The sequence below is a fragment of the Cervus elaphus genome, chromosome 24 (assembly GCF_910594005.1).
Source record: "Cervus elaphus chromosome 24, mCerEla1.1, whole genome shotgun sequence".
NCBI lineage: Eukaryota > Metazoa > Chordata > Mammalia > Artiodactyla > Cervidae > Cervus > Cervus elaphus.
The window spans coordinates 25041108-25068236 of NC_057838.1; the positions used below are offsets into that span (position 1 = coordinate 25041108).

Sequence of the window (27129 nt, forward strand, 5' to 3'; positions counted from 1 at the left end):
TATGTGAACCACACTTCTTCCTTTGGCCAGGATCCCTTGGTTGAAACTCCTGCTACACCACGCTTCAGCAGCTGTGAACTTGCTTCAGGTCCTCAGACTCTAAGCTTTTTCTGGTCTTCGCCCTTTCCTCCCATTCTTCCATCCCTCCTCTCTCCCCGCTCCTTGCTCCCCTCCTCTCCTTCCTTGGCTATCTCTTTAGAGGGCAAGTGGGTTCCACAAAGAGGTCTCCCCAGCCCTCTCAGCTGTACTAGATCCCCCACCCCATCAGTTCAGTCCTTGATTTCGTCTTCAGAGGACCGGCCCCACCTTCCCAGCACCCTCCTGAATGTGGAGCGTGTCTGATGTCTGTCTCCTCGTTAGAGGCACCGTGAGGGCAGGGATGTGCTTATCTACTGCTGTGTCCTGGCGCCAACACGGGCCCCTTGTAACAGGGAAGAACAAACCTGACTCCATATCAGATCTGTTCCGCCTAACCTTTGTACTGTCTTGCTTTTGTTTCCAGTTAAGAATGCTGCCTATAGCCTGAAATACGCCGGAGAGCCCATTCTCAAGGTTCTGACCTTAAAGACATAACACTTTGCCATTCCTGTAGAGGTAAAAGGTTGCAGAACAGAGAATAACATTTGTCTTCTTGGGGTTTACAGGAACCTTGTGTCCTGACCTACGTGGACAGCTGCACTTTGACCTCGTCAGCACTTCCCGCGGCAGCCGCCAGAGGGCGCCAGTCACAAGGGCAGCTGGGAAGGGCGGCCGCCGCCCACGCCGCCAGCGGGTGAGTGCCTGAGGGGCGGAAGCTGGACCTGGAGAGCTCCCACGGCTGGGCCTTCCTCCTCTCCGAGGGCTGGCCCCCACTTCCAGGGCCTCCCTCAGAGGGGCCGTGGTCACCCAGTCAAGCCCAGCTCAGCCCTGTTCTTTGGGAGATCCCAGGCTTCTCGGGAAATGGTATCCAAGCCCTAAAAATCCCCAAGTAAGTGTGCTTGTCTTGGGGACCCCCCACAGGGTAAAGGGGAAATGGTGAAAGGGGGCAGATGGCTGGTGGGCGCAGGCGCTGGGTGCAGGGCCAGGGTGGGGCACTGGAACTCAACCTCGGGGCTCCTTCCCCCCAGATGGAAGAGTATGAGCGGAAGCAGTTCTGCCTGGAAAGGTCGAGAAACCGGGCAGGGCCAGGCGGACTCAGCAGTCACCCAGCAGATGTCTCCATCCCTCCTCTCCAGGCCGAGCCCCGGGGGCTGCACCCTGTTCCCAGTCCCCACTCACCTGCCCCTCTTCTCAGGGAGAAGGGGCCGGGGAGGAGAGTGGAGACAGTCGCAGAGACAGACACACAGACAGGCTGGCAGAAAGCAAGTGTGCCGGGTGGGAGCGAGAAGGAGAGAAAGCCCGGCGTCAGGATAGGACTTGAAAGGACTTCTGTGAGAAAGACTGAGAAGGATGTTCAGAGGGAGCATTCAGGAGAACAAGTCATGTATTCACTGAGCACCCCTCCTGCCCCCACACTCAGAAGCCTTTTGCAGGCAGAGCTGAAGCCGTGCACCTCTTTTGCCCTGATGGATGCACACCTCAAGGCCTGCTTAGCTAGGCTTCTGCCTCACCCCAAAACACACAGAAATGACAGTGACTGACTCACAAAGTTTACCAAACACAAGGAAAATGGTAAAGCACAAGAGTGAACAAGGAATCTGCTGAAGACATGGGCGGGGCGGGGTTGGGGGGGGGAAGCGGAGATTGGATGAGGGAGGAGGGACAGAGAAGTTAAAAGGCCCGGTGGAGAGGAGAAGGATGAGGTCGTGAGGCCCACCAGGCCACTCTCCGGGGCCCTGGGGAACATCCAGAGGTCACTGACATTCAGGGCAAGGGGTGAGGCAGCTGGACAAGGGGGCCAGGTCTCAGTCCTGTAACTGAATGGATTTTTCCCTGGAGGCCGCCATGGAAAAGCTGGTTCCCTTCAAGAGTTCCTCGAATTCAGCTGTGCACCTGGGCCCCCCATCGCCAGGGTGGTCTTTGGAGACACCACACTGTGGGTGACCAGGCTTCAGAAGGGTTCCTGTTCAGGTAACACCTGGGCGGAGGGAACAGTCAGGCAGACCTTCAGAAAGGCAGGCAGCTGGCACACACAGGGTTCGTGAAACTGCCCATTCTTCTCTGTCGCTATTGGCAGCTGCTTTTCCACTGACCCTTCATTTGCCAGGTGACCGATTCTGAACAACACGTCTGGGGTGCACGGGCCGATGCGACATCTCACGGATGATGTCATCTGGGACCTCGCTGTGACCAAAGGGCGCTCATGACTCGGAGTGTCAGAGCCATATGTAAGTTGACCGTCAGGGGCCATGGACAGCTATTTTCGAAATGCTTTTGAGTCATTCTTCCAGCCCTGCCTCTGTGTGTGAGAAGCAGGGGTGGCTGGAGGGCTGAGCCCACGCGTGTGTGCCCGCTTTCCACTCAGATGGATGATGAGACGGCGAGTCCACATCCTCCCTAGGGCCTCTCCAAGAGATACACGGAGTGTGCTTGCCTGCTTTTGGCCTGTTCTAGCAGATTCATGGAGCCCTGAGCTGAGGCTGGGGGTAGGATAAGGGTGCAGAACTTTGAATTCCAAAGGTTCAGTCTGGAGTCTCTGCCTTCCAGAGACTATGCCTACGTCAAATCCTGGAAGGGATGAAAGACAGTGGGCTGAGGAAAAGGAAGAAAATGGTAGAGAAAAAAATGCAAAATAGAAAGAGGGTTTCCAGGTAATATAGTCAATGAGAAAGTCTAGGGCCACCCTTCTGGTTCAGGCTACCTAAGAAACTGGGTGACTATTTTAAAACACCTTTTAAAATAAATGACTGATGTGGCAGAAAAGCCCAGAAAGATCTCAGAGCCTGAAATGCAAATTCAGAAAAGTGAGGAAAACCGGAGCCTCCATCACCCTGGGCACCCTGGGGTCCCTGAGGTCGGGAGCCTGGTCCTTCATGAACTGTACCTCTGCAGTGAGGAGACAAGGAGACAAAGGCTGGGCTGGGAAGGAGGGAGTCTGTCTGAGGCCCACACAGAGCCAGAGTCCTCAAAGGACAGCCCCCTCAGTGCCTGTCTTCGCTCCGTCCTTAGAAAGCAGAGGCTGACGCAAAAAGCCTGTGTAGTAATTGCCATATTGGGATGTGTGAGTCAAGAAAACAAAGTGAAGGGAAAAGGGAAGTGAGGCTGGGAGAGGAACAGTACACAGTGGTTTATTCCTGAGCTGGCCACAGCTTCACGAGGAAGAGCACTGGTCACCAGGGCGTGTGGGACCTCTCCCTGAGACACGGGGAGCCACCGCCTCTTAGAACAGTCACCTGCAGGGGCAAAGGGCAAGCGGTTTAATCCTCTCTTTCTCTTAAACCTCTCTGGTCCACGTTTCACCCCTGGGGCGTTCACTTCCCTGCATTTCTGGGTTCTGTAACCTGGGCTCTCTGGGCAGCCACTGGGACGGCCAGAGGCTCCGTGGGTACAGGCAGGTCAGACCTAGAGGCAGAGCGGGCACGTTTGCGGGTGCAGTGGACGTGACAGAGGCTGCCCACAGCCGTCACCTAGCCCCTGGGGATGCTGACACCATGGGACACTCCAACTGGGAAGCAGTCAGTGTTCGGAAGGCCAGCAGGGCTGAGCAGGCTGGGAAGGCGCGTAAGTGGGTCAAGTATGGACTCTCTATTGAATCAGGTAGTTGATTTGTAAAGGGCTATTTAGGGACTTCCCCAGTGGTCCAGTGGCTAAGACGTCACACTCCCAACACAAGGGGCCTGGCTTGGATTCCTGGTCAGGGCACTAGATCCCATGTGCGACAACTAAAGGTCCCGTGTGCCCCAATGATGATCTGCTGCAGCTAATTTTTTAAAAAAGGGTGGGGCTATTTACAAAGATAGGGGCAAATAGCAGCCCCGCAGGGACTGAGGCAGCAACCTCGTCCCCACAGCATAACAGCAAAATGAACTGCTACCACTTTCAGGCTTAAAAGGACCAAGGGAAGGAGAGGCTTCCAGAGCTGGAAGCAGAGAGTTGGGTACAGCAGATTAGGGATCTTGCTGGGAGAACCCTAGTCAAGCTGAGGCAGCGTCACGGGAAGGGATACAAAGGGCTGCATGCCTGATGTGGTGAAAATAGATCCAAATAGGCAGAGCAGGGTGGAAAAGGCAGAATTTTAGGTAAAATTCCAAGTAATATGAGTTCACAATCAAAAATCCAATCAAATGAAAAATCAAAACATACGGGGAACTGAGCCAGCAATGATCAGAATTAACCAAAAACATCAAACCTCGAGACCAAACCCGTGAGGACTTTGGATACAGAAATTGTAAATAAAGACTAAAACTAATATATTAATGTATTTCAAAAAATAAAAATAGTGGAATATGATGAAATAGCAAGGCTGTGGAAATTACTTTTTGTGATATAGAAAACAGTAGATATTCTGGAAATAAGAAATACAAAATGACTAAAAATGCAAAATGCAACACATGAGTTAAGGTTAAACACAGGAGAAGAAGAATTTGTGAACTTTAAGAAAGCTCTGAAGATACTACCAGAATTGCACTGCAAGACAAAAGGGTAGAAAAAATTAAGGAAGGTTAGGAGGCATGGATCACAGGATGAGGAGGTATGAGCCTGTGTCTAATCAAACTCTCAGAAGACTGTGATGGGTAGACTCGAGGATGGTCCAATGATCCCCTCAACTGCCATTCACACCCTTGTATGATCCCCTCCTCTTGAACCGGGCAGGACCTGCAACTCGATTCTCACCATGGAATGAGGACACGGTAAGGGTGATGGCTTATCATTTCTGTGAATTACGTCATGTTAGAGTGTCTTCTTGCTAGCAGATTCTCCATAGACTCTTTACTCACAGGGTCTTGTCAGGAACAGAGGATGGTGCATCTTGGAAAATTGTCATAGTCTGTGGTTGAAAGAAGTTCAAGGACAGGATACGGTGAAAAGAGCCTCAATTTAAAGATGTGATGGGAGCTATTCTCAGTGGGGAGAGGACAGCACAAGACGTGGCTAAGATGCCCAGTGGCATCTGTAGAATGTTTAGGAGCCATGCACAATTGATTGAAAAGGCAAAAAAGGTCATCCTCTGAAATAGAGTCTGAAGAGCTATAGGACGTGGTACTAGGCCTGAGGTTTCCAAGGCTAGGCGCACACACAGACTTTCACTCTCTGGTGTGAAAAACTAATGTAGTGATGAGCTTACACCTTGTTAGCAGTGGGATTCCACTCCATCCAGGGATGGCAAATGTTAATATCATTATGGCAGAGTGCCATTGTTGAGATCTTATGGAACCAAACTTGGGTCTGCCTGCCCATGTGCAGTAAAAAGCCAAGCTACTGACTCTGAGTTGTGGTGAAGGAAAGTGCAGAGTTTATTTTAAGGTGTCAGCCAAGGAGTCTGGGTAACCTAATGCCCAAAAAAAAAAAACTGAACTCCATGATGGGTTTTAGGGAGGGCATTTTTACAGGCCAGATGAGGGAAGGGAATTGAAGTGCATGTGCTCAGCTCTTGCACAATTTTCTAATTGGCTGATGGTGAGGTAACAGGGCAGTGTCACAGGGGCTAACATTATCAGTCCTCAGGCTCCAGAAAGTCTGGGGGCTACATACTCATGGTCATCAAGCAGTTAACTTTTTCCATTTGGTGGAGGTTTAAGCATCTGTAAGGCAACTCAGGAAATTTGCAGCAGATACTGTTATCTAGGTACTTTCAGAGGGTAACTATAGCAGAGGACTTGGGGGGAGGGGTCTGTCTGGAAAGGCCCCACAAAGTCCTGCTTGGTTATAGAAAGAATATAGTTTAAAAAAGCGAAATCTTCTCCCAGCCCAGAAAAACCTCTCCACAAAGGCAGCAGAGGAAGAAAACACTTTTATTATTGAATATATATACTATTTTAAACCGGAATGTGCATTTATACTATATATATTGACATATTGACATTGATGTTGCTCAGTTGTGTCCAACTCTTTGGGACTCCATGGACTGTAGCCTACCAGGCTCCTCCGTCCATGGAATTTTCCAGGCAAGAGTGCTGGAGTGGGTTGCCATTTCCTTCTCTAGGAGATCTTCCCGACCCAGGGATCGAACCCGGGTCTCCCGTATTGTAGGCAGATGCTTTACCATCTGAGCCACAAGTTCAGAATGTGATCACATCGCAAGCAATCTGCTAAGAGATGGCAAAGGTGGAACATAATCGCACCCCCTTATTTAGCCAAGCGGATACAGCCCCTTACATACACATTCTCGAGGTGAGCAATAACTAGGCCCCGAGTAAGAGGGAAGGGCAACCCACTCCAGTGTTCTTGCCTGGAGAATCCCAGGGACGGAGGAGCCTAGTGGGCTGCCATATATGGGGTCACAGAGTCGGACACGACTGAAGCGACTTAGCAGCAGCAGCAGCAAGAGGACTCAGCAGCACCTTTCGTCACATGTAGTTGGCTCCACATTTACCAGAGTATTTGGGGAGACCCCGTGTTGGCCTTAATCAGAGGAGAAACAAGCTCTCACTGTAGATTGGAACAAGGGGCCACCAGTTAGCTGTCATCCTTCCATGGAAACTGGGATACACTTTGCTCTTTAGAAAGATGGCTCCCAGGTCCTCAGGAAATGATCCTCAGTTATGAGGTCATTATAAAGATGTATGCACATTCGAGTAGGACAGAGAAATTCTGAAACAAAAGGGAGAGGGGAGAAAAGTCTCTTTCCTTATTTGCGACAAGGAGAATTAACTCTCTATTTTTATTCTGTACTTGCTCTTACACCACCCAGTGTATTTTCTGTGGCCATTTCCCCCTCATAGTTGACAATGTACATTTTGATTCATTAATTCCTCATCTAAGAATCCTTAGATGTTTAAATGTTGTTTTTAAAATGCATGTTCAAGTGTTTTTTTAATATTATTTACAGTAGAAAAAAGTTGAAATCCACTCAAATTCCAAAACAAGGAAGCAGTTGAAAAAAAATTAGAGACTTCTGTATGATGAGGTATTATCATCATACATTGAGGCATTAAGTGGCAGATAAGAAGAAATTTTCAATGGGATGAAAAAAACAAACAAACCCTCGGACTTAAAAGTCTACATACAGTGTATTGTCAACTATGAGGACCTAGGAGCCGTCTTTTTGAAATGTTATGTGAGGTTAAAGGAGTCAGGAGGGGAAGAGGACCAAATCCTCAAACTTCTCAACAGCAGATCAACAGAAAATAAAAGTTATAAATTGAGAAATGGTAGGATAAGCCTTTGTGACCCCATGGACTGTAGCCCACCAGGTTCCTCTGTCCATGGGATTTTCCAGGCAAGAATACTGGAGTGGGTTGCTGGTCCCTTCTCCACGGGATCATCCTGACCCCGGGATCAAACCTGGGTCTCCCACATGGCAGGCAGATTCTTTACTATCTGAGCCACGCAGGAAGCCCCAGGATAAGCCTACTATTTAGAAATTTTGAAGGTAAATACCAGAGGGGGAAAGGAACTGAAAGTATTTTTTGTGATCTTTTTCTGGAGTGTGGGACTAGTATGGGGTTTGGGGACAAGGGACAGCTATATGGACAGCTATATTTTGTTATAAATTTTGAATATCGTTTACAGTTTTGGCATTATTACAGAGCTAAAGGGGCTTGCCAGCTGGTGCATTGGGAAAGAATCTTCCTGCAATGCAGGAGACACAAGAAATGCGGGTTCAGTCCCTGAGTCAGGAAGATCGTCTGGAGTAAAAAACGGCAACCCACTCTAGTATCCTGGCTTGGAAAATTCCATGGACAGAAGAGCCTGGCAGGTTACAGTCCGTGGGGTCTCAAAGAGTCAGACATGACTTGGCGCGTGTGTGCACACACGCATACACACACACAGAGGGCTAAAAATAAAAATTAAGTACAGTTTTAAAATCTCTTGCATCCACTCTTGCCACCCCACCCTAGAAAAAAGCATATGAGCTTTTCTGTATTTCATAGGTCAAATAACTATTTTTATTTCTGTTCTGATGTTTATCTGGAAAAAAACTATCTTGATGTTCTCAATGAACCCTCTGACTCATACCAAAAGAGGTATTAGCATTTATGACCTCAGAGATGTCTGCATCTCTCCTGCTCTTGCTAAGGGCTTTGTGGTCCTTCTCTCGCTTTGAATTTCCCCCCTCCTGGCAGGTATCAGGGGCTTGGGAGAAAGCCTATTTCACTCCAGATGGTGGGCAGTGTTTTGGTAAGGGTGTGGAGATATGACTTAGTTATAAAGGGGTTGGTTAGGTAGGGTTGTCATCTGTGGCAGGTTTCCGGATATTCCGTGAAACCTGACATTTTCACAGAGTTCTGGTGCTTCAATTTAGCTGATTTTGTCACTTATTAATAGCTCTGAGACCTCAGACAAGCTATTTAGCTGATGTAAGCTTCTGTTGCCTCATTAACAAAATGGGAATAATAATAGAAGCTCTCTTTCTTAGAGTTTTTGTGAGAATTAAATGGGATACTGTATGTGACCATGTATGTAGTGTACTGACGTGGAGTGGTCAGTACATTAGATTTAACAGCGATGTTCTCTGCAAGCCATAAGTTAGCATAAATGGTACTAAGAATAACTCAATTCACTATGTGTGTGTTTGTGTATATTTGATTTTTCTTGAGACTTTCTCTGATCCCTGGTTAATCCTAAGTGTGTTGTTTCCTTTCCAAGTATTTGGAAATTTTTCTTTTACCTATTTCTAGTTAAGTTCCATTATGGTCAGAGAGTACACTGTATATGATTTAAATTCTATTAAATTTGTTGATGTTTATTTTATTCACCAGGATATAGTCTCTGTTAGTATTTGATCTCTGAGCTTTTAAAAAGAATGTGTATCCTGCTATTGTTGGGTGTTCTATAAATGTCAGTGAGATTCTGTTAGTTGATGGTGGAGTTGCGCTCTCATAGATCCTGATTTTCTGTCTAGTTGCTTTATCTATTGTTGAGGGAGGGTTTTTAAAGTCCACCATTATCGTTGTTGTTTTTTTTAAAGATTTATTTATTGATTTTTGGCTGGGCTGGGTCTTCGTTGCTGCACAGGCTTTTCAATCCAGTTGCTGACAGCGGGGCCTCATCTGCAGTTGCGATGCGCTGGCTTCTCGTTGCAGTGGCTTCTCGTGCTGCTTAGCACAGGCTCTGGGGCACATGGGCTTCTTTAGCTGTGGCTCGTGGGCTCAGTAATTGTGGTTCCCAGGCTCCAGAGCACAGGCTCAATGATTATGGCACATGGGCTTAGTAGCTCCAAAGTGTATGGGATCTTCTGAGCCAGAGAGCGAACCTGTGTCTCCTGCATTGGCAGGTGGATTCTTTACCACTGAGCCACGGGGAGGCCCCACAATCATCGTTGTTGATGTGTCTTTTTCTCCTTTTGTTCTATCAGGTTTTGCTTTATATGTTTTTCAGCTCTGTTTTCACATACACATTTACAGATGCTATGTCTTCTTGGTGGAATGACCCTTTTATCATAGCATCATAGTAAATTAGGGTCCGCTGCTGCTGCTGCTGCTAAGTCGCTTCAGTCGTGTCTGACTCTGTGCGACCCCATAGACGGCAGCCCACCAGGCTCCGCCATCCCTGGGATTCTCCAGGCAAGAACACTGGAGTGGGTTGCCATTTCCTTCTCCAATGCATGAAAGTGAAAAGTGAAAACGAAGTCACTCAGTCGTGTCCAACTCTTCCCAACCCCATGGACTGCAGCTTACCAGGCTCCTCCATCCCTGGGATTTTCCAGGCAGGAGTACTGAAGTGGGTTGCTATTGCCTTCTCCAAATTAGGATCTAGAAGAGCTCAACTCTTTTACAGTAACAGGAAGTGTGAAGTGAAAGTCGCTCAGTCGTGTCCAACTCTTTGTGACCCTAAGGAATTCTCCAGGCCAGAATACTGGAGTGGGTAGCCTTTTCCTTCTCCAGGGGATATTCCCAACCCAGGGATCGAACCCAGGTCTCCTGCGTTCCAGGTGAATTCTTTACCAACTGAGCCACAAGGGAAGCCCATAATAACAGGAAGAAGATCCTAAAGGAGAAGGACGGTTAATAAGCAGTGGGTGCTATTTATGTACCCAACTGCCTAAGATATAGCTGTGAACTCATTTTACAGGTAAGAAACCTGTGTACTGGGTCCAAGTTCCACAGGTGGGCTGTGGCTGAGCTGGGATTCAAGCCCAGGTTGAGAGCACCCAAAGCTACCATTCTTCATTCCTATCTCTTCTTTTCCACCTGTCTCTTTCCAGTCACTCATCTCTGGTGAAACCTGTGTCCTTTCAAGCCCTGTCCCTTGGCAGCTGTTTCACAGCGAGACCGTGGAAGGTGGAAGTTAGAGGGACCCACGCTGGGGCCACGCTGCCAGATTCCAAATCCTGTCTGGAATAGCCAGGTGACCTCAGCATGTTACTCAACGTCTTCTTTTTATTCTTCACTTATAAAACGGGCACAATACCGGACTTGCTTCATAGAGCTGCTAAAAAATTGAGTAAGTTGGTATTTGTAAAGCTCCTAGAACAATGCCTGATACAATAAGTATTCATTAAGTCCTTGCTTAATGTTATTCCTCCCACACCATTACATAAATGGTCTCTTTTCATGGAACGGTCTTTCCCCATTGTCAACTGTATTCAAGATTTTTTTTTTAAACATTTATCTTGTGGCTTAGAGTGCCCCTGGCCCACTGTCACTTGTCCCCAGGTATGTTGTGTATCCAATTTAAAAAACAGAAATGTGTACTGGACTGAGCAGGAAGCCTGGCCTCTCACAGGTGCTTAGTAAGTGATTGCAGTTTTGAGCTGTTAGGGGAGAGGACTCCCTTTAACCCTCAGAAGAGTTCTATAAGGCAAATCCATATTTGTTATTTCTCCTTTACAAGTAAGAAATGTGAGGAAAGAGGAGGTGGAATAATTTTGCCCCAGGGCACGTGGCTAATCATAGATCAGTTTTTAAAAAATATTTATTTATTTATGTATTTATTTTCGGCTGGGCTGGACCTTCGTTGATACACAGGCTTTTCTCCAGTCGTGGTGAGTGGAGGCTACTCTGTAGTTTCGGTGTGTGGGCTCCTCACTGTGGTCGCTTCTCTTGTTGCGGAGCATGGACTCTAGACCCGGCGGCCTTCAGCAGCTGCAGCAGGGCCTCAGTAGTTGTGGTTCCCGGGCTCCAGAGCATACGCTCAGTAGTTGTAGTGCTCGGGCTTAGCTGCTCCACGGCATGTAGGACCTTCCCAGATTGGGGCTCGAACCCTTGTCTCCAACATTGACAGGTTATTTACCACTGAGCCACCATGGAAGCCCACACGTAGGGTTTTGAATCAGGCGGTTGCTCCAGTGTGTGTCCCTTCACCTCTGCCTTACTCTCCTCCCAGGAAAACAGCTTGTGCGGGACGGACCAGAAAATGGACAGTGTCGCCAGAGTGGGGATTGTCAAGGAATGAGTGACTGGAGAGAGTGGCGAAGCGAGTACTGTAGTTCTAGTGGGAGATGCTGTGGGTTCAGATATATTTTGAAGGTTGGAACAAGAAGACGTGCTAGAGGATTGGATGTACAGGGTGAGGCAAAGAGAGGAGTTAATGGATTATGATTCTTTTTGTTTTGTTTTTATGGACTGTAATTGCTTTACAATGTATGTTAGTTTCTACTGCACACTGAAATGAATCAGCCATATGTATACATATATCCCCTCCCTCTGGGGCCTCCCTCCCATCACCACCCCCCCCCATAGAATATTAGTCTACCCCTAAAAGGAACGAAATAGGGTCATTTGCAGAGAAAATAGATTCTGTTTTTCACTTGAGCATGAGAGATGCAGATGTCATTTTTCCAGAGGCAAATCCCAGGGAGAGGACCAAGACACCAGTCGCCAGTCTCACCAGTCTCTCACCCCTGGAGATCCCCCAACCCCACAAATGCCCCAGCCTGGCCTCTTACCCCCACACAACCTCTCTCTGGCTCTGGAAAGTGAGGGGGCAACACAAAGTTCTCAGCTTCCTGGAACAGGACCCCCCTGTCCCAGCCAATAGGAAGTGATTTGGGGTCCACCCTGGGGCTCTGAACCCAGGCCTCACGGGAAAGGACATGACCTTAGCCTCAGATTACTCTGACTGACTGTGCTCAGACCCTGACTGGACAGGAAATACCCTTGACACCCAATAACCATATAGAAACCCAAATCCCTGTTTGGCCAAGAGATTCCCCCAGGCCCTGAATGGCTGGAGGATACACCCTCTTCAAGGTCTGATGGGCCGGAAGACACTCTTGGAAGCCATGATGGGTCAGGAGATGGCCTGCGTGGACTCCCACTTCTCCTTTGTCCCTCGTGAGAGCCCCATAGGCAGGGTGGCCTAGGTCCAGCAGGGTTAGGAGAAGGTGATTCCGTACAGCTGGGCCCAGCAAGAGAAGACCCTCTTCTTCCTGATGAAGGGAGGGTGGTTGCCCTTCTCATTCTGAGTGTAGGTGGCACACTCGTCCAGCGCCTTAGGCTCGTAGTAGTGGTAGGGCATGCGCTGTAGGAGGGGCTGCTGTGGTCGTTGGGGGGCACCATGCCACAGATGTGCACAGGGTCACGCTACTCCACCGCAGTCACCACCTGTGACTCAACAGTGAACCAGCCTGTGCTCAACCACGAGTAGGACTCTTCCCTGTCCTTGCCTGTCTCACTCTGGAAGAGGTCATCAGACTGGGTCATGCAGCCAAGAGAGATGGTGTAAGCTTCCATGTTGGGGAACACCAGGCCTGCCCTCTGGATGATGCACACCAGGCTGTCCTGGGGCATCTGCATCTTGTTTGGGAGACCCCAGAAGATGAACAGGGTTTCGGAGGTCTGGATGATGAACTCCTAGAGTCTCGGCCGCACACGGAATACACTGGAATGGGCCACTACGCGGAAGGTGATCTTGTTACCCACAAGGTGGTCTGAGTAGTCTGTGGTGGGTGTGTTGTTCATGCGGATTGTGCACTCAGCCTGCTTGACCTCAGGGCCCAGTTTGGTACCTAGCAAATCAGGTGGTTGGAGCTGGTGACAATCATATTGGTGGCACCGGGAGGGCAGTGTCTTGTGGGCGAGAATGGGGATGTAGCCATCAGTGATGCTCCACTTCTTGAGGTTGACCAGCTGGCGGATCCGGCCCCATAGGGAGCTGTAATGAGAGACCTCACTGGCACTGTTGGAGCTACAGAGGACGAGGGTGGTGATGAGGGCAAAGAGGATCACGAACACTGCTGACCACTGCTGTTTGTTGTTACTCATCTCTCTGGTGACTGCTGTAGGGCAGAGGCCGGCATCCTGCATGTGGCCCAGAGGGTAGGGGTGTGGGGTCACATCTCCCCTGGGGGGCGCCAGCTCCCCTCAGCCCCAAAGTCCCCCTCACATGGTGTTTGGAGCCCAGAGTTGAGGCCTGCGCTCTGGCTGCCCAGGCCCTGCCGCCAAAATAGCCGTTTTGATTGATTCTAGTTTTTCAGTGAAATTAGGGTGTACAGGGCATGTTCAGTTGCGTAGTCATGTCTGACTCTTTGAGATTTCATGGACTGTAGCCTGCCAGGTTCCTCTGTCCATGGGATTCTCTAGGCAAGAATACTGGAGTGGGTTGCCGTGTCCTCCTCCAGGGGATCTTCCCAACCCAGGGATCAGATCCCAACTGGCATCTCCTGTGTCTCCTGCATTGTAGGCAAATTCTTTACCGCTGAGCCACAGGGGAAGCCAAGAAGCAAGGCAACTGGCTGAGAGTGAGGACAGAGTATGGGGTGAAATGGTTGTTTTGGAGGCTGGGAGGCTGAGTGTATGGGGGACATTGAATAGGCTGGTAATGAGGAAAGTCTGCTTGAGTCTTATCATCAGGAGCTAAGTGCAACTAAGCAGGTGCTCATATGGGTGCTCAGCCGTGTCCGACTCTTTGCAACCCCATGGACTGCAGCCCACCAGGCTCCACTGTCCATGAGATCCTCCCGATAAGACATACTGGACTGAGGTGCCATTTCCTCCTCAAGGGGATCTTCCCAACCCAGGGTTCAAACCTATGTCTCCTGCACTGGCAAGCAGATTCTTACCACTGAGCCACATGAGAAGCCCCAGGCAGGAGACAATGTGTACTTCAACCAGGAGCTACTGTGTGGAACAGACAGGTGGGCTTAGGAGTGCTGAGGTTCAGTTAGGCAAGTGTGAGAGAGAGATGGCAGGAGGGTCCCTGAATCAGCCTCCTTCCTACTCCCCAGACCTTGGTCCTCTTTCCGGTGCTGGTCTTGTTTTTACTGGTGCCTTCCTGGTCTCTTTGCCCCCATCCACCTTCCTGCCCTTCACCCCTCTGGGCCTCAGCCATCCTCCTCCTCTTTCTCCCCTGATCCCTCCTTCAATTTCTCATCCTGAGAAAACCAGGCCCACAAGCCAGCTCAGCCAGAAGTGGAGCCAGCACTTCAAAAGGGCACAGTAATAGTGACTTTCTCTGTTTGACAAAGACCCCTACCTGCATGCCAGCACCAGAGCTGATTTTCTTAGAATGCAGGCTCCTTGAAGTTGGAGGAAGCAGCTTGTCCACCCATCAATAAGTGTGGCCCAAGGCGTAATTATCGTTAGGTCTGTTGTGAGAGGAGAAGGTGGTCCCTGAGCTGTCCCCTCTGCTGTGTTCCATAAGGAGCTCGTCTGGTGGAGGAGACGGACAGAGGTCCAAAGGACTCGGTTGGGATGTGCCCTGGTCTCCCTTCAGACTGAAGGACTTATTCCCCCAGCTTCTGGGAGTGCTGTGGGCAGGTGGCCCCCTGCTGTCGGCAGTCTCAGAAATTGTTCAGCTAAAGGTCCAGCCTGCATCCAATAACTGGTCTATACCAGGTTATAAAGGCCTGACTGTCTCAACCCAAGCTGAGGCGTCTCAGAAGGGTTATTCCAGTGGCAGAGCTCCTGGGGGAGGTGGGGTGGGGGGTGAGCTGAGGCTTTCACAGCTTCACCTCTCCATCTCCTCAATTCTTGCCTTCCTTCTCTCCCTCCCACAGATGTTGACCTCAAGGGCACCCCTTAATCAACATAATCACCCTCATCTTCCTCTCAGAGCTCCTTCTGGGGAACCCAACTTGCAACAGTTGAGGCCGGTAGTGACCCAAGAAAGCAGACACTAAGATGAGATTGGTTTTCTTGGCATAGCACTAACATCACACCCAAACTCTAAAATGATCCCTTCCCTGGATTCCTCCTGTTCTACAAAATCATAATTGCACGTGTGTTTTGCTCAAAGTTTTCCCTTTCGTCTCAGGTTCAAAGGATTTGTTAACAAAATAAGCCACTCGTTCTATACAAATAAATAATACAAATGTTTGTTAGAGGATTATCTAGCTTACTTTCAATATACTAACATTAAAAGAAAAGATAAATAGAAACAACAGAGGATACATATGCAAGGAGATCAAACCAGTCAATCCTAAAGGAAACCAGTCCTGAATATTCACTGAAAAGACTGATGCTGAAGCTGAAACTCGAATACTTTGGCCACCAGGTGTGAAGAGCTGATTCATTGGAAAAGACCCTGAAGCTGGGCAAGATTGAAGGCAGGAGGATAAGGGGACGACAGAGGATGGGATGGGTGGATGGCATCACTGACTTGATGGACATGAGTTTGAGCAAGCTCTGGGAGTTGGTAATGAACAGGGAAGCCTGGCATGCTGCAGTCCATTCGGTCACAGAGTCATGACTGAGCGACTGAACTGAACTGAGAGGATACATCACCAAATTGGGTTTTGACCAGCATCCAGACTCAAACAGCACTGGGAAGTCCCCGTGACACAGCACGTCTGGAGTCCCAGTTGGGAAAAGGACCCAAGCACCGCGTCCGCTCCGTGGGTGAGACTTCAAAGACTGCACCTCGGGGTTCCCACTTTTAATCCCAGGATGCAAACTGATATCATCAATCTGTGAGCAAATAGCAGCTCTGGTTTCCTGTTAATGCTGTTTGCTTTGTCTTATAAAACTTGGAGTGTTGTTAAGCCTGTGACTTGGTTGGCCAGGACACCTCCCGGGGCTCAACAGTCTCAAGATTCAGCCTCTATCTATGGTGCTTGCAAGGCTTCCACTCACAGCAGTCAGTCACTCACAGTCAGGGCAGTGTCCAGGCAGGTTAGAAGCAAGGTCAGAGGCCTGCTCTGCTTTGTCTGTGAAGCCTAAACGAGACCATTTCGTTTCCCTAACAGGGTGTCACCCTCTAGACCCCAAGCCCACATCCTTCCTCAGGTGTGAGTTCTTCCCACACTTTCTCCTCTGCTCCCCCAGTCTCCAGACCATGGCCCTGTTTCGTGAGTCAATGTGAGGACAAGAGGGCATGTGCCTACTTCTGTCACGCTGCATGTCATATTCTGGGCAAGTCAGAACTTGAGGCTGCCAGAGCAACTGCAAAGTGGGAGCAGAAACGCCAGGAAGGAGGGAACTGAAGGCAGAGACCTGAAATCTGAGTGAAAACTCTCCTTCCGGTCTCAACCCACCTGTCCATTGTAGGCTTCTTTCTTTTTTTTAAATCTTTGTATCACTTAATATGTTATGAAAATTCATCAGCATCAGTAAGAATAGAGGTACAATATCATTTTGAAGGGCTTCCCTGGTGGCTCGGACATAAAGAATCTGCCTGTAATGCAGGAGAGCCGGGTTGGATCCACGGGTCAAGATCCCCTGGAGAAGGAAGTGGCAACCCACTCCAGTATTCTTGCCTGGAGAATCCAATGGACAGAGGAGCCTGGAGGGCTACAGTCCTTGGAGTCACAAAGAGTCGTACACGACTGAATGCCTTTCACATCATTTTGAATGCCCATGTATATTCCACTGTACAGATATACTGTATTTTAACCTTCTACTATTGGGCATTTGGAGTGTTTCCAATTGTTAAGGTTAATTTCGGGGGAGGGGGGTTTGTGGACTTTTCTTTCTTAAAGCTGAAGGAAGGGCTTCCCTGGTGGCTCAGTGGTAAAGAATCCGCCTGCCAGGAGGCACAGGATCGATCCCTGTCCAGGAAGATCCCACTTGCCACAGAGCCGCTAAGCCCTTGTGTTACAGTTACTGATCCTGTGCTCCAGAGTCTGGGAGCCACAATTTCTGAGCCAGTATGCCACAAATACTGAAATTCGCACACCCTAGCGCCTGTGCTCTGAAACAAGAGAGGCCACTGCAATGAGAAACCCGCATACTGCAACTAGATAGTAGCCCCCGATTGCCCCAAGTAGAGAAAAGCCCATGCAACAACAAAGACCCAGCACAACTGAAATTCATTAATTTAAAAACCTGAAGAAAAAAAAAAACAAAAACCTGAAGTGAAAGTCGCTCAGTCATGTCCGACACTTTGCAACCCCATGGACTATACAGTCCATGAAATTCTCCAGGCCAGAATACTGGAGTGGGTAACCTTTCCCTTCTCCAGGGGATCTTCCCAATCCAGGGATTGAACCCAGGTCTCCTGCATTGCAGGCAGAGTCTTTACCAGCTGAACTACAAGGAAAGCCCTAAAATGCCTGAAGGAAGATCACCTATGATGTCATTCTGTTCCCAGCTGGAAGCAGGGTTCCAGTGTTGCCAGGACTGTCCCATCTGTTGGGTTTGTTGGTGCTGCTGGCAGCCTGACAGGCTCAGAACCAGAGGGAAAGAGGGGGCTCCTGCCAGGGAGGAGAAGGTTTATGGTCAGGGAGACTGAAGCCTAAAGGCAGGATTGGCTAAAACACCCAGTCCTGTGAGCTTGCCTCACACTACCTCAGTGGCAGACAGAGATGAGGCTGACAGTTGATACGTAGAAACAGGAAAGGGTCTTGGATTCCCAAGAAGCAAACCTGAGACGAGGGTACAAGTAGTTTATTGGGAGGTGGTTCTGACACCGGTGGTGAAAAACTAGAAGGAACGACCTTCGTTCTTGTCTTCTTTGAAGGAAGAATTCAGCAAAGAGACCAAGATGGTGAAAAGATAAAGGTGTTTATGAAAAGAAGCAGAATACATGTAAAAGAACACGCAGCTGAACTCAGAGTGAGTTATGTGCAACGGGGCTGGCTTAGGTTGCCTAAATCAAGGTAATTTTCTGCTTTTTTTTTCTTTCTGACCAGTCATATTCATATCTGGTCCTGGTATGGGCTTGCATCTCTCAGCCAAGATGGGTTCCAGCTGACCTCTTCTCCCTCCTTTTGTCCTTCCGCCTAGACTGAGGGCCTCTGGGTGTGTGTCGGGCCAGGAAACCCCACAAGAATGCACCCCATCTGGGCCCAGTGCTCCTGCTGGCCTCCCGTCTTGAAGCATCAGCAGGAGACCAGCTGTAGTTGCTCAGCCGGGGGCCTGTGTATCTCCTACCTCAGATCTGAAGGGAGGAACTTGACCCAGATGTTACTGAGTAGGATCTGCTGTGAGCACCCAGGGCCCCATCCCGCTAGGGACCCTCCGAGATGGGGCCAGGAGAAGGATGAGGCCCTTGGGGTGCCAGATTAAGGAGGGACCCACTCTCGCACAACCCTGGTAGGTGCTGCCTTAAATCTTGCACCCTGGAGCCTCTCTTACCTTGTCTGAGTCCCTGCCCTGGTCTGAGAGACTGTGCAGAACTAACCTCATGATTGTTCCATCCACAACTGGGAGCCAGGGATCTTGTCGCTGACCCCATCCTTCACTGATTGAGCATTTCCCCTAGGTTATTAAATCCCAGCACTTGCGGCCCTGAGGCCGAGTCAGAGGGAGGAAGAGCTGGTCCTGCAGGAACCTCAGAGGTCTGCTGAAGGCATGCAGGCCTGGCTGTCCATGGTCCCTGCAGTGGATGGAGAGGATGTGTTTACAAAGAGAGGTCAGGGAGCCTGAAGTATACCCCCTCCTCTCTCCGGGGCCCACCCCCTTCTGCTCCTGTGGCCTTTGAACCCGTGAAGGAAACGCGCAAGAGAATCACTTGGAGAACGAGGCTGTGTCTTCGGAATCTGGAGATGCCAGGACTGGTAGTCTTCTCGGACCTGGTGGTAGCCGCCTTGTGAAGTCCTTGAGGTGAGGTGCTTCTGCAGTAGAGCCAGAGATGGGCCACCTGGGAAAGACCGGCCCTTCCAGAAGGGGGGCCTGAGCTTCTCAGGGCCAGAGATGAACCCCGACCACGGGAACCCAGAGTTTCACTGTCCTGGGAGCATCCTACACGAGAAGACAACCAGCAGGGAAGTCCATGGGAAATGCGGGGGTAGCAGCCAGGCTTAGAGTGTATCACCTAGATCAGTGACGGGAGTTCCTTGAAAAACCCACAGAGATGCTCCACAGGAAAGAGCCAGCCTCGGGCACTGCCACACAGAGGACCTCAGTGCCAGGCTGTTCCCAGAGCAGCCATGATATGCCTTTTCTGCTCCCCACCCTGCCGGCCTGCCCAGCCCAGCCCGGCCCTGGCGGAGTGGGGGGAGCAGAGCGAGGAGGGAGGGAGAAGAAGGGAAGGACAAGGAGGAGAAGCCACCCTCTCCCACCTCCCCGAGGCCAGTTTCCTTGGAAGGAGGCCCAGCTGGAGGACCAGGGACTGTTGGGTGGGTAAGAGATCAATGCTTTGATATTTTATTGGGCTGGACTTTTAACACCCAAGTGTGACTCAGAAAGATGCGGGGTCTGAGCAGTCATCTATGTGAGGAGGGATGAGTCAGCTTTCAGCAGCACAGTTGGCAGGGACAGCGGTTGGAGAGAAAATGTCATTTTCAGCTACCGTCCTCCTGGGTTCATCCATTCAATAAACCCGTGTCCTCCATTCTAGCTTTGCCCAAATGTGCTAAAATGGCATTATTTAAAAATTCTGTCTGTATTTCTAGAATTTGTTTAGAATCTGTAAGAGAGATGTAGTTAATTCACCGCTGCCACCAGCCGGTGAGAACTCTGCCCTGCATGCTGACACTATTTCCAAAAGCAACAGAACAGTTGGGAGCTAAGAAGCCACCCCAGTCGTGCCTGCTGCAGCCTTCCCCACCTCTCCCCTGCCAGAGAGGCCCTGGAGGTTGAGATACAATCACAGTAGCCAAGACAGAAAACTCTAAGAACCAGAATATTAATAGTAAGACTGCAACTGACATTCAGCCAGAGTTCAACATTGCTGCTATCCCAGCCCTCAATGGCCAGCATTGTTAGGAAATAGCTTGAACCTCATCTCTGAGGAAAGCTGGACCTCCTGTGCTTGTTGATGGCTTGGTGTTGGATGCCAAAGGAATTCTCCTTCTCTCATCCAAGGTGAAAAAAGGGTCAGTCTTGCTCAGGGCTTTTGAATATAGTGTGTACACAGATCCCCTGGGCCCTCCCTTGTCAGAATGCAGAGTCGGATCTGGAGTGGGGCAGGAGTATGCATTTCTAACCAGCTCCCAGGTGGTGTCAGTGCTTAGGTGCATGGACTACATTTACAACCACAAAGATCCAGAACAGTGGTTCTCCACTTTAGCTGCACATGAGAATCACATGGAGGAATTTGCAACAGACTCAGATTCAGATTTCATTGGTCTGGAGTGGGATCCTGATGCTGATGTTTTTAAAATTCCCCTATAATTTTGTAAGGGCTTCCCTGATGGCTTAGTGGTAAAGAATCCACTTGCCAATGCAGGAACCACAGGAGATGCGGATTCAACCCCTGGGTCAGAAAGATCCCCTGGAGGAGGAAATAGCAACCCACTCCAATATTCTTTTCTTTTTTTCAGTCCAATATTCTTGCCTGGGAAATCCCATGGACAGAGGAGCCTGGCAGGCTACAGTCCATAGAGTCACAAAGAGTTGGACCCATCTTAGCAACTGAACAACAACACAATTTTATAAACAGCTAAGATTGAGAAATAGATTTATAATGAGAATCATGACACTTATTTATTCCATAACTGTTATTTATTTATGGAAGATGAATGTGGTTAAGGAGTTAATGCCAACATAGACAAAGGATGATTCTTCTAAATCCAGCTGAGATTGAAAACGCCTAGCAAGAGTCACCCCACCTGAACCCTAGTATGTCACAGTAGTGCAGGAAATGGCTGCTGATAAAATGGCCCCCCTAACCTCATCCAGAAAGGCTAGGGCAGCCCCACTGAGTGGATTGTGGGCACTCTAAATAGCCTGTGCGGAAAGAAGGGGAGGGAGGGTACGTGTGAGTGCGTATGCTCGAGAGACATTTATGCATGTGATGGAAATTCAGCGTCGACCAAAATGTCCCTTCCTCCCTCAAGTGTCACAGTTTAAAGGTAGTTTTGTTCTTTTTTTTTTCATTTGACTCAAGGTGATGATGGCAGTGCTTTGAGACTAGTCACTCTGTAAATTTCTTAAGTGCTTTTTGTATTAATTTCCCAGGATTGCATGACAGGTTACCAAAAATTCAGTGACTCAAATGATAGAAATGTGTTTTCTCACAGTTCTAGGGGCCAAAGTCCAAAATTGAGATGTAGGCAGGGCCACGTTCTCTCTGAAACCTTTCGGGGAGAATCCATTCCATGTCTTACTTTCCAGTGGTTGGTGGCAAGTCTTGGTGTTCCTTGACTTGTAGACACATCGCTCTAATCTTTGCCTCTGTCACCCTTTGGAATCCTCCCTGTGTCTGTTCACTTCTTCTAAGGACATCAGTCATATTGGATTAAAGGCCCACCCTACTCAAGTATGACCTCATTGTAATGAATATCATCTGCAATGATCTGATTTCTAGATAAGATCACATTCTAGGACTCTGGGAAGAGCGTGAATTTGGGGACAGGATGCTCTACAACCCAGTACACTCTTCTTACCTAAAGATGGGAAGATTCCTAAGGCCATCACAGATCCAGGTGAGAAATAACCTTGCCCAAATCCCCTTGCAAACAGGAGTTATTTGTTTTACACCAGAGCCCAGCCTGTTTCCTTTCCAGCACAACATAGTGGAAAGTATGCAGAACATAGAGCCTGGTGGTCCTGAGCTCAAATCTCCACTTAGAGAGGTGACTTTTGCTTAAGTTGCTTATACCTTCTTGGGTTGCATTCTTTGTAACTTGGGGCAGCAGGACAAATAACCAGACATTTTGCAGAAACTTTCTTCTTCATGATACACCATATTAGAACCTTTATAGATGTTATTTGATTAACAGAAATATCATCTTCATGAGCTGTGAGGATAAATTAGTTAGCATATAGCCTGCACCTGATCCACTGTAGGTGCTGAACAAATACTAGTCCTTTTTACATTCTTCCTCACTTCAGGTGCTAACAATTTCTGATAATCCCTAAGCGGAGCCACCCAGATAACCTGCCCTTGCGTTTCTGATGGACAGCCTGGAGCTGGAGACTTGGGAGTCAGCTTTGCCAGTAACTCCACTGTGACTTTGGCAAGCCAGTTAGTTAAACACCTTCCATCCGGTGACTCACTCTGCTGCCCGCTCAAGAATGAGCAGCATCTGAAAGAAGCAGGCCAGTGTGCGAAGTGGAACCCAGGGCCCGGCAGGTGAGAAGGTTCATGGGGCTGTGGAGCATCTCTGGTCCTGAGTTCTAGCACCAAAGTGGTCCTGAGCTCACCTGCCCCATCTCACCATCTGCCCCTCCATGCACCTGCCCTAATCTTTACTGGGCTGTGTTCTCAGCTCTCTGTGGATCTGCCAAGGGTTAACGAGCTTCTGACCTTTAGAGAAAATGTGATACTAACCCAAGAGTCCCTCTCTGGGTTTGGATAATGTGTGTGTGTGTGCATGTGTGTGTGTTTCCTTGCTCTCTTGCAGGACTTCCTGTTTCTGCAGACTCTTTGCCCACCCCATTAACTCTGGAAGTGGCTGGGCACTTGTGCAAATCTGTCAGCTGCCACATCACATCCTTGAATTGCTCTCTCCTTCTTCTCCAGTTCAGTTCAGTTCAGTTCAGTTGCTCAGTCGTGTGTGACTCTGCAACCCCATGAACCGCAGCATGCCAGCCCTCCCTGTCCAACACCAACTCCCAGAGCCTACCCAAACTCATGTCCATTGAGTCGGTGATGCCATCCAACCATCTCATCCTCTGTTGTCCTCTTCTCCTGCCCTCATTCTTTCCCTACATCAGGGTCTTTTCAAATGAGTCAGCTCTTCGCATCAGGTGGCCAAAGTATTGGAGTTTCAGCCTCAACATCAGACCTTCCAATGAACACCCAGGACTGGTCTCCTTAAGGATGGACTGGTTGGATCTCCTTGCTGTCCAAGGGACTCTCTAGAGTCTTCTCCAACACCACAGTTCAAAAGCATCAATTCTTCTGCACTCAGCTTTCTTTACAATCCAACTCTCACATCCATACACGACTGCTGGAAAAACCATACCCTCAACTAGATGGACCTTTGTCCACAAAGTAATGTCTCTGCTTTTTAATATGCTATCTAGGTTGGTCATAACTTTCCTTCCAAAGAGTAAGCATCTTTTAATTTCATGGCTGCAGTCACCATCTGCAGTGATTTTGGAGCCCCAGAAAATAAAGTCTGCCCCTGTTTCCACTGTTTCCCCATCTATTTGCCATGAAGTGATGGGACCGGATACCATGATCTTAGTTTTCTGAATGTTGAGCTTTAAGCCAACTTTTTCACTCTCATCTTTCACTTTCATCAAGAGGCTCTTTAGTTCTTCTTCACTTTCTGCCATAAGGGTGGTGTCATCTGCATATCTGAGGTTAGTGATGTTTCTCCCAGCAATCTTGATCCCAGCTTGTGCTTCATCCAGCCCAGCGTTTCTCATGATGTACTCTGCATATAAGTTAAATAAGCAGGGTGACAATATACAGCTTTGATGTACTCCTTTTCCTATTTGGAACCAGTCTGTTGTTCCATGTCCAGTTCTAACTGTTGCTTCCTGACCTGCATACAGGTTTCTCAAGAGGCAGTCAGGTGGTCTGGTATTCCCATCTCTTTAAGAATTTTCCACAGTTTATTGTGATCCACACAATCAAAGACCTTGGCATAGTCAGTAAAGCAGAAATAGATGTTTTTCTGGAGCTCTCTTGCTTTTTCAATGATTCAGCGGATGTTGGTCCCTTCTTCTCCAGGGACCTCTTTATTGAGGGCTGGTGTGTCTTCTTGGTCATTTGACACTTCTGAAGGGCTCAGCTGCCAAATTGGCAGAGTATGGGTAGTTTTTCAGATTGTCAAGCAATGGAAGTATGGGGGGGAGGTCGTACCATAAGTTTATTGGACAAGCCTTAGAACATCCCAGCTCATCATATTCATAAGGGCTACAAAATTTCCCAAGCACATTCATGCTTATTATCTCATTAAATCACAACATCTGCATGGAGACTTTGTGCCCATTTTATAGATGAAGATCCTAACCGCTTGTCAAAATGTGATCTGCAAACTGACCCCATTGGCATTGCTTGGGAGCCAGTTTGACATGCAGAATCTTGGGCTCAGACCTGCTGAGTCATGACCTGCCATTTAAGATGATTCCCAGGTGATCTGTAAGGGCTTCCCTTGTGGCTCAGCTGAGAAAGAATCTGCCTGAAATGCGGGAGACCTGGGTTTGATCCCTGGGTTGGGAAGAACCCCTGGAGATGGGAGAGGCTACCCACGGTATAGTCCATTAGATCGCAAAGAGTTGGACATGACTGAGCGACTTTTCACTTTCACAGGTGATCTGTGTGCACGTTAAAGTGTGGAAGCGCTGGACTAAAGGATAGTGAGTCTCCCAGAGTTCCAGGACAGCATGATGGCTCATCTGCGATGCAAACCCAGGCTCCAAGCCTCCCAGAGAAGTGCTTTTCTGACAGCGTTGCTACACTCTCTGCACTTTAGCTGAGCTAAAGTAGGCACATACATCCTCTTGGTCAGCTCCCATCCCTTGAGTGATGGGGGAGCAAAGGAAACAAACCGCTGTGCCAAAGGAGGAATTTGTGTTGATCCTGAGAACAAAGACAAAGATGGGGACAGAAATTAGGAGGAGAAAAGAGGAGGAGAGTGGCAGAGCCTTGGAGGAAGAGGTACAGTAATGTTTGTAAATTCTTGGTGGGAATGGATTGCTTTGGGGGGATTGTTTTGTTTTTGGTAGACAGTGTGAATGGGCTGTGTTTTACACAAAGTGGAGTCTTGTAATGACACCGTGAAGTTGGGAACTGGCTGGTGCCAGAGTGTCGTGAGGTCTCAGCGGGCCCTGGAACTGCATAGTGACTGTCTGGACCAGCTTATTTCCTATTCTTGGAATCCTTAGGACCTCGCATAATATAGCCAAAATGTTTCTTGTATGAATGAATGAGAGCATGAAGAAATCCGTAAGTATTATCCTATCCAACTCCCTCATTTTTTCCCTGTTTGTTGTAGATTGGCTTTAAAAAAATTTATCATAAGATACATTAAATATTATAACATGAAAATACAGATATGCAATTAAAAAAATAATAAAATGAATACCAATATAGTCACCATCCAGGTGGAGAAACAGAACATCAAAGGTTTTATACTTATTTTTTACTTTTTTTTGGCTGTGCCTCCAGCATGCACAATCTTAGTTCCCTGACCAGGGATAGAACCCAGGCCCCTTGCAGTGGAAACGTGGAGTCTGAACCACTGAACCACCAGGAAAGTCTGTACATCTTTAAACAATCTGGAAATGTTTTCTTTTGTAAGGTTTGAGGTAGGAGGCTAAGTAATTTTTTCATATAGATAATCAATTTTGACTCAAGATTTGTTGAAAAAGTGTTCCTTTTCTTACTAAGCTGCAGTGCCAACTTGTTCTTAAAAAAATTCTGTCTATGAATAGGTTTGCTTCTGGGTTCTGTCTTTGGTTCTTTCATCTACCTATTATTTTGAGTGTAAAGCTATGTGATCTAATTACCAAAGCTTTATAATAGTTACTCATATCTGACATGATGATACCCCATATTCTTCTTCTTTAGCAGTGTCTTGGCTGTTTATAGGCATTTGTATTTCTAAATAAATTTTAGAACTAGTTTGTTGATCACAAAAAAGTATTGTGAGAATTTTTTTATAGTTATATGGAACCCTTAAGTCAGTTTGGGGGAGAACTGATATCTTTTAATATATAGTCTTCTAAAGCATAAGTAGGATATTTCTCTACAACTCTTTAGGAATTCTTTTATGTCTTTTAACAAAGTTTTATAATATTTCTATAAAGATTCTTCCTCATTTTTGTGAGGTTTATATATCAACACTTCATATTTATTGATGTTACAATAAAAAATCATTTTTAAAACTACATTTTATATATGTTTGTTGCAGAGACAGAAATGCAATGAAATTGTGTTATCAACTTTTCATTCTGCACTCTTATGTAATTTTACTGCTAACTTTAATATTTTACCTGTAGACTCTTTTGGATTTCCAAAAGAATGCATTTGGGTTTTCCCTTCCCATCTCCTATAAATTATGATATCTTGTCTTCTGTCCAAGTCCTTATGCCATTTATTTCTTTTCCTTGACTTACTGTACAGGTGAATATCTCCAGTACCAAGCAGAAGTGGTGGTAGAGAAGGCATAGTTTTCTTATTCCTAATTTTAGAGGGATCTGTTTTGACATTTCCTCATTGATAAGGATATTTGATTTGATTTTGTAGTTTCAGGTTAAAGAAGCCCCATATTGAAGAATTTTTTAATGAAGAGTTGCTGTTGGTTTTTTTTCACGTTAAAAATGAACTGTAGTCCACATGTGGGAAATGCCTATAACATAAATGTATGCAATTCTATATTGAACCCATCCGTGTGACCACCACCTAGATCCAGAGACAACATATCACCAGATCCTGAGATGCCCCTTTCCATCTTATTACTCAACCCACAATTGTACCCAATCTTCTGACACCATAGGCTAGTTTTACCTGTTTTTTAGTCTCTTGTATAAGGAGAGTCATAGTACTGCCTTTGTGACTGGCTTCTTTTGTTTTTTTTCAATAATTATATATTTATTATTGACTGCACTGGGTCTTCATTGCTGCACTTGGCTTTCTCTAGTTGCAGCCAGCGGGGGCGACTCTCTAGTTGCAGTGTGCAGGCTTCTCATTGCAGTGGCTTCTATTATGAGCACAGGCTCCTGAGGACATGGGCTTCAGTAGTTGCTGCACATGGGCTCAGGAGTTGAGGCTTGCGGGCTCCATGGCATATGGGATCCTCCTGGACCAGGGGTCAGACGAATGTCCACTGCATTGCAAGGTAAATTCTTAACCACTGGACCACCAGGGAAGCCTTGTGTCTGGCTGCTTCTGTGCAATGTTATGTTAGTATATTCACCTATACTATTTTGTACAATTGTAGATCAT

General features: G+C 47.8%; 1 long non-coding RNA gene and 1 pseudogene across 1 annotated transcript; one reads left to right on the plus strand and one right to left on the minus strand.

The window, feature by feature from the left end:
* Positions 1-805: 805 nt before the first annotated feature.
* LOC122682645 lies at positions 806-25859 on the plus strand. Its single transcript, XR_006337463.1, has 7 exons — positions 806-967; positions 2186-2306; positions 10226-10464; positions 17860-17954; positions 21592-21709; positions 22119-22359; positions 24493-25859. It is a non-coding gene; the product is annotated as an uncharacterized LOC122682645 (long non-coding RNA).
* Positions 12322-13296, minus strand: LOC122682641 (annotated as a pseudogene).
* Positions 25860-27129: the final 1270 nt, after the last annotated feature.